This window comes from Diadema setosum, chromosome 19 (assembly GCF_964275005.1).
Source record: "Diadema setosum chromosome 19, eeDiaSeto1, whole genome shotgun sequence".
Taxonomy (NCBI): Eukaryota; Metazoa; Echinodermata; class Echinoidea; order Diadematoida; family Diadematidae; genus Diadema; species Diadema setosum.
In genome coordinates, this window is record NC_092703.1 from 22,126,292 (window position 1) to 22,133,651 (window position 7,360).

Sequence of the window (7,360 nt, forward strand, 5' to 3'; positions counted from 1 at the left end):
TCATCGCTTGTTAAAGTAACTTCCAATGTTGCTGCTAGTCGGTAGTGAGAGACAAAGTTATATACATTGTACCCTCGAGAAATGTAGCGATGTGAAAGCACAAGAACAAAAAGATGCACAGTCACACCCTTTGATAACTGCTATGGACAGGTTTGACTGTATTTATCACTGTGAAAAGTTACCAAAAAAAGAAGAAGAAGAAGAAGAAGACTCTATTTTCGTTCTTGATGATATCATTCGGGGCCGTGAATCATCTGGTTAATAGTCTTCATTGATGTATGGTGAATAGTAGTAGTCATTTCCTATCAAAAACAATCGTAAACAAAATTACATGAAAACATATGGCCTCCTTTTCATGGCATTCCAAATTTATGATCACAAGTACTTGTTCCGTCAATTAGGACGCAAAGTAAATTAACGGAGATAAGTAATTGGAGATACAGTCAAACCTGTCTATGATGCTGTCTATAGCGGCCACCTGCTGTATATGGCCACTAAAACAATTCCCTCCGAGAGAAAAGGCAAAGTAAAGAACCTACCTATAGCGGCCACTTCTTCCCCACTCTTTCTCCCCTCTGTATAGCCGCTATGGACAGGTTTGACTGTATAAAGCTTTTCCGCGCAGAGAATTGGAAATCGAGACGCATACACAGTTTGCAAAAAAAAAAGTGGAAATAAGTTAGTTACCAGGCAACGGATCGTATTTATCAATCTGGTCTCTAGGGTTCTGGAAAATGTTTCTCTCTTTTCAGAATGCGTAACCCCAAACCTTGTCCTCAAGTGCAACGTTTGCGTTTAGAGTGCTATCCAGTGAAGTGCATGTATCCATAGATAGTAACAACTCATTTCATTGAATACATTCATTTATTTTTTCATTTCCAACAGAAACATATAAATATATTACAGAAATTGAATATATAGATTTCATCTATATACAAAATAAAGGATAAGTTTGCAAAATATTGTAAGTATATACGGAAATGATGGAGATGGGGAGGAATGCTAAAAAGCAGTGCCTGTAGGGTGCATTCCCCCCCCCCCCCACACACACACACACGCACAAACACACGTAATACAAGAAATGATATGATCGATTGACTGATTGTCATAAAAAGTGGAAGAAATCAAAGAAACTAAGACAAAAAGACCTAAAACTAACCTAACTAATCCGAAACAAACACCCTGAACAAATTCCGTACACTAAGTTGCTGTCATGCAATTCACGTGCAAAGTCAAATTTGATATCTAGATGATCGCCTGTCTTTTTTTTTTTAGGGGGGGGGGGGGGGGAACGCAACCATGCCAATATACCGATTCCAACTTTTTTGTACTTATACACTTTGATTCTCATGGTTTTGCCTTTAGGATATTTACCATCATTCAGTACTGATCCAGTGACCTTGTAGCAGGAGTCGTGGGCACGTAAAACTACAGCTATTATGTGTGTGTGTGTGTATGACCACATCGTAATTTCAAGTGGTAGGAACGACTTATCAGAACGTGATGTCCATCAAAATCATGTCAGTAACTCCCCCTTTTCTGACACTGAAATGATGAAATCGACAACGAAAGGTTTCACACACACACACATACACACACACACACACACACACACACACAAATAAAAATGGTAACCAAGCAGGTTTTATGCCGTAGTACATTGTTGGCAGTTGAAGAACACCATGCACGCAAGCCTTATACAGTTCTATTGCGGTGAATAGCCATGCTGTATCCCCCAAGTTGTTTTGTTTGAAATCACGTTGTCCTTTGACATCAGCTTTTGAACCCGGACGAGTGAACCCGACGACAAACCATTCAAGGAAACTCGGCGTGCATGTATATCGTCGTGTTCAGTGCAAACACAATGAGGTGTGATAATGGCCAAGGTCATAAACCACAAAAATTCTTTATCCTTTGTGATAATGATAGTGCTGGCAACAGCTGCGCAACCCCCACCCTCCCCCATCCCATGCCCCTCTCAACTCTTCAAATGGTTTAATAGGTATCAATGTCCAATAAATAGAAGGATCAATACCCGGGGGTCAATATCGGTCATATCGATTTAGACGATACGCATCAAAAGATTGTGGTTTCATCCACCGTTACGTTCCATTGGTTGCAAGTTGCTTTATCGATAGTCTATTAGGTTTCAATGACACTTGAAACAAGATATACATCGTACCCTCTTAGGTATAGGCCTATACTTAATGGGCAATGACCATGGTTTGAGAGAGGACATAGCTGCTTACAGAGGACCAGATTTGTAAGCGGTTGGCATGAAATTATATCCCTATTGATTGTTCAGGTAGGGTTAAAAATGTACTAGGTCTGCTATACATTTGGGATCGACACTACGTTTAATCAGGGAGATACCTCCCTGATTTAACAGCGTTTTGTTTTGTTTTGTTTTGTTTTGTTTTGTATTGTTTTTTTTTGTACACTATTTAATAACGGCTGATGCACGGCTGTGAAATGAATAGGTATTATGCAGAAGTTTAAGCTAGGCAGCAAAAGCCATTTTCATCCACTCTTTAAAACATCCGGTCAGAACTGACACGGAAAGGTTCCGTTGGGGTCACACCCCGTTCAGACATGACAAGGAGTGGGGTCAGATATGACCCCATTTAAAGTCATGAATTGGGTCAGGGTGACCCCATTCCGGGTCTTCATGACCAACATGACCAAATTCCAAGTCATTTTTGACCCGGAACGGGGTGTGACCCAACGGACCCGGTTCCGGGTCAGTTCAGACCCGGAAGAGTGTCTAACATGTGTTTACAGTTATCTTCCTCTACCTCCCCCTCCCACCCCCCCCCCACCCCCTCGCTCTCGCTCTGAAACAGACGTTATAAGCCGTGATAATGATCGCACATGCCATGTTTGTTTCTTTTTTCCTTCTTTTTCGACTACACGCGTGGCGGTTTTGGGTGACATCAAGCTCCATGTTTGCAGACAGCGGTGGTAGATCCTGCTGCACGCTACGCGAGCAGACATGCAGGTCATGGATGATGCACTCACATAAAAAGGTTCTTTCCAAGTTTTCTGTCATCTCGCCAGAATCAATATACGCTGCTCTGGGATCAGGGTTCAGATTTATGAAGCTCTCCGTAAACGACGTTGTGAGATATGAATGTTAGCGACGTTTATACAAAGAGCAAAACGGTGCCTCGCTACAGTTTGGATTGTCAGACATGCGTGAGTCGTGTCCATGGAAACAACTCGGATCACGTATACATTACCAAACAACTTCCACGAAGACTGAATATGAAGTAAAGTGGACTCTTCGTTACGTTGCTTACTACGATGACGATCGAGCAGCGTTTTACAAGGTACCGATAATCAATAATTGATTATAATGCAATTAAGTTACAGGACGAAACAATTTGTATCATTCAGTAAACATTCTATGCGCGCGTATATGTTGATGGAGGAATGTGACACATCGTCACTAACTTGTTATGAGTTTGCCTGCGGCTGTATGCAAAGTTTCGGCATTAAATAGGAAACTATATACCTGTATGATGTGACGTTTATACATTATAAGTGTTAGCCTGTTACATGCGATACTGAAACAATCATTCTGATTTCATTATTAGACCCTACCTCCGACCCCTTCGTACACCTGTACACGGTCACGTATTTTAGCATTCTAGCAACATAAAACACCCTTTTGTACAGCTGCGCCTGATGAGTGAAATCTTTTTTTTTTTTTTTTTTTTTTTTTTTTTTTTTTTTTTTTTAGCAAGATCAGTAATCGTAATAAGTATACAAATGAGACCGGACTGATAGAGAGTTTACACTACGAGAAGTTTCATGGCCAAGACAACGACAACAATAATACAATAGTGCAAATTGTATTTTGTAGCAGGTACTAGATCATGTGCGTTTATCAAAAGAAAAATATACTTGGCATCATCGCAGGCATAATAACTTTTGATTTCGTACGTGCTCAGTTTCATATAGATTATCTATCTTAATTGTGTGTGGGTGTGTTCGAATTTTCCCGTGTATGAATGTAGTGTATTAATATGAGCTGCATGTTTGAGTGGGTGTGTATTTGATTAATGTATGGTTACTTTGATAATCACCATATATCTGCATTCATGTTAACTCTGTGTGTGCGTGTGTGCATGTTATTGTGTGTGTTCGGGTGTATTTGTTTCTTTGTGAATATGATTTCTTTATTATTGAACTAAATTCTAATGAAGAATATCAAAAAAGATGATAATATATAAGGAAAATGTTTCTAGAGATTCATTGATTCCCCATAGACACTTACATACACTTCGCTATAATAGTATATTCAGACCAAAATAAACCCAGGGCCAGGTTTCATGCAAGCATTTCGAATGACCGAATGAAGAAGTGATTGAATCCCAATAGTTACGGGACGAAACCTTACATGGTCATCACCTTTCGTTCAAATGGCATTACAGACAGTTCATTAGTTCCGTTGAGGATTGTGTTGACGCAACAAAGATTCTGAGAACGGACACAGCTGCCTTGCTCACTCAGAGAAATGAACCGTCATGACATAGCGTATTCACATACTCCGGGGGATGTTCAAAATATAGATCCTCATTTTTTTTTTTTTACTTTGTTGTTGTTGTTGTATTCTCGTGCGCGTGTAGATGACTTTCTCGAGATACCCCGACGAGAAATCAGACAAATTAGAATTTCCACAGGCATTATGTAGTTTTATGAAGTAAAGAAAAAGAAGAATGAAATGAAATATAATGTTCTGATATATGATATGTTTATTGTTCCGCGTATATATCCCACATAACCAGCATTGAGAAATATACGTGTTATGATATTGTCTGTCTTATAATAGTCATTCATTCGCCTTCACAACAACAATAACAACAAAAAGGCCCTGTCCGGGGACATCATGGACCATACATAATTATTACGGTATCCGATTCACCTTGCAGCAGTGCAGGAAAAGCAAATTTACCATCAGCCATATATAGCATAATAATTATGTTAACATCCATGTTCGTACGCTTACAAGTACACATCATCTGTGTTTAAAGGGATAGATAGTATATTGGCTGAGGTGAGGATTCAGCTTTTAACTTTTTGCGAGATACTTCTAGAAACAACTTTATGAAATGTTGAAGAGTATACAATTCTAAAGGGAATTGCAAGTTCAACTTGATGAAATTTAGTTTTGAAATGGCTGAGATATATCCCCCCCCCCCAAAAAAAAAAAAAAAAACCAAAGTAAAACAAAGCGATAAAAGATGGGTCCCATCACCTTTTATTAGGATCGGTTTATTTGTGGTATCTCAGCCATTTTACAACCAATTTTCATCAAATAAACTTTATATTCCTCTCAAAATTATATGCTCGTTTATAATTATTCATCAGCTGTTTCTCATCATCTCAACAAACCATCATTATTTAAAAAAAAAAAAAAAAAAAAAAAAAAAACGTTGGGAACTTGAAGCCGCATCTCAACCGAAACTGTACCATCCCTTTAAGGTGTTAAGGAGAGATCAATAAACGCAAACCGTATTATTAGCTCGTAAGCTCCGGGCGTGATGACGTTTAAGTAAAAACGCTTTCATCAATGTACTTTCTTAGTACTTTTCCAGCATCATTTTATCCATGCCACTGAGGATAATTATTCTTTCTGGCGATCAATCGTTGAACCCTCTTCTTGGTTTTTGTTTTTCCTCAAATGAGGACAATCACCACAAAGCAACCTTGTTCAGAGAACTTGTTCTTTAACCTCTTCTCCTCATTCTCAAGATTATCGGCCTACTAATTCAGTGAAGGTTGTGCAGAGAGCAATGTATTGACGTCACTCTTTATGCGAATGCAATGACAATTACGTAACCACATGTCATGAGCCAGTGCTCTCGTCTTCAATATTTCGTAAAAAGACCCTCGACATAATCAACAATAATAATTGGCCGTTGTTTCCGGCAGGAAAGGGAGATCCAAAATCGAACCTGTAAGCGTTTATAAATTGGAATATCAAGACCAGTCTTAGTGACATTTTAATGATCATGTTCGGAAAAGACGTCGATTGTCGAAGCGAATACTGGATAATTGGTGTGTGCGCTTTATAGCCGGAGCGGAACTGAATAAGTAAATGGTATGTATAGTTGTATACGCATTGTAGGCTGCATTGTTTGTGGGGCTCATTTCATTGCAGGCTCTAAATGTCTCCAGGACAGAATATGGTGGTCACAAAAGACAGGCCCATTAAGTATATTCCATATAACCTAATAATGTCCACACATTTCGATATAATCTGATGATGTCTAGACAGTTTATGGACCTACAATGAAAACATTTCGGTGTTTGTCCATGGACAGTGCAACCGCCTTTTAATAGGCAATCATTGCCATTATTCTTTATCGAAGAATATTCAGTTATCATCATTACAAATGTACTTTATCGTTACTTTTTATGACACACGCGCGCGCGTACACACACACACACACACGCACACACACACACACACTTATAACTGTATGTTTGTCACATCGATCCACATTATTAATTCATTTGTATATATTACATATATTTATTTATTCATGTATGTATTTACAAAATTATCATGGTGGGAAAAAACTGAACAATATTGTACATTCATTGAACACCGTTGTATGCACACAGGCGTGCAGAAAACATACACCTCAGTCATATCAGTGCCTCGACAAATATAAAAGTTGTGATGATAATGACGATGATGATGATGATATATAGGCCTGCAATTATGTATGTAATAGTTACTAGTATGTTCACATAGTGATGATAATGATAACAAAAATATCAACAGTAATGATATCGGTATTACTTTCATGCATTTACAGCAAGAGGGCTGGATGTAAAAGATATTAATCTTTCGTGTTTGTATAGAGATAATGATCCAAGTTTTAGAAATTCAATGAAAGCACTTATTTTTTCATAAGAACAAACCAATCTTATCTCATATGACACATTTCGTCTTACGATAGCTCGTTAGATATAAGACCACTAAACAGGAAGCTTTTGGGATCTCCTAGTTTATGGGGAATGTTTACAAACAGCATGGCATAGGCACTCTCCCGGGATCGTCCGCCAGTGCAGTAAGTCAGCCAGGACAAACATAGCCACGGCCGCGGCCTTAATGAATCAGCAGTAACCGCCGGTAATCACTAGCATTTTAAGGAACCCGCGGAAAGAAATTATCATTATGCTCAGAACAAAATTAATGATCGCTTGCCGGAAGGTGTTTACCAATGATTTGTTTACAAAAGTGCCACACGCAAACATTGCATCTATAGGTGTTTATGACAGACTCGTATAAACATGTTTCCTTAAACTAAATTTGATTCCTGGTAGATGGTCTTGCAAAACATGA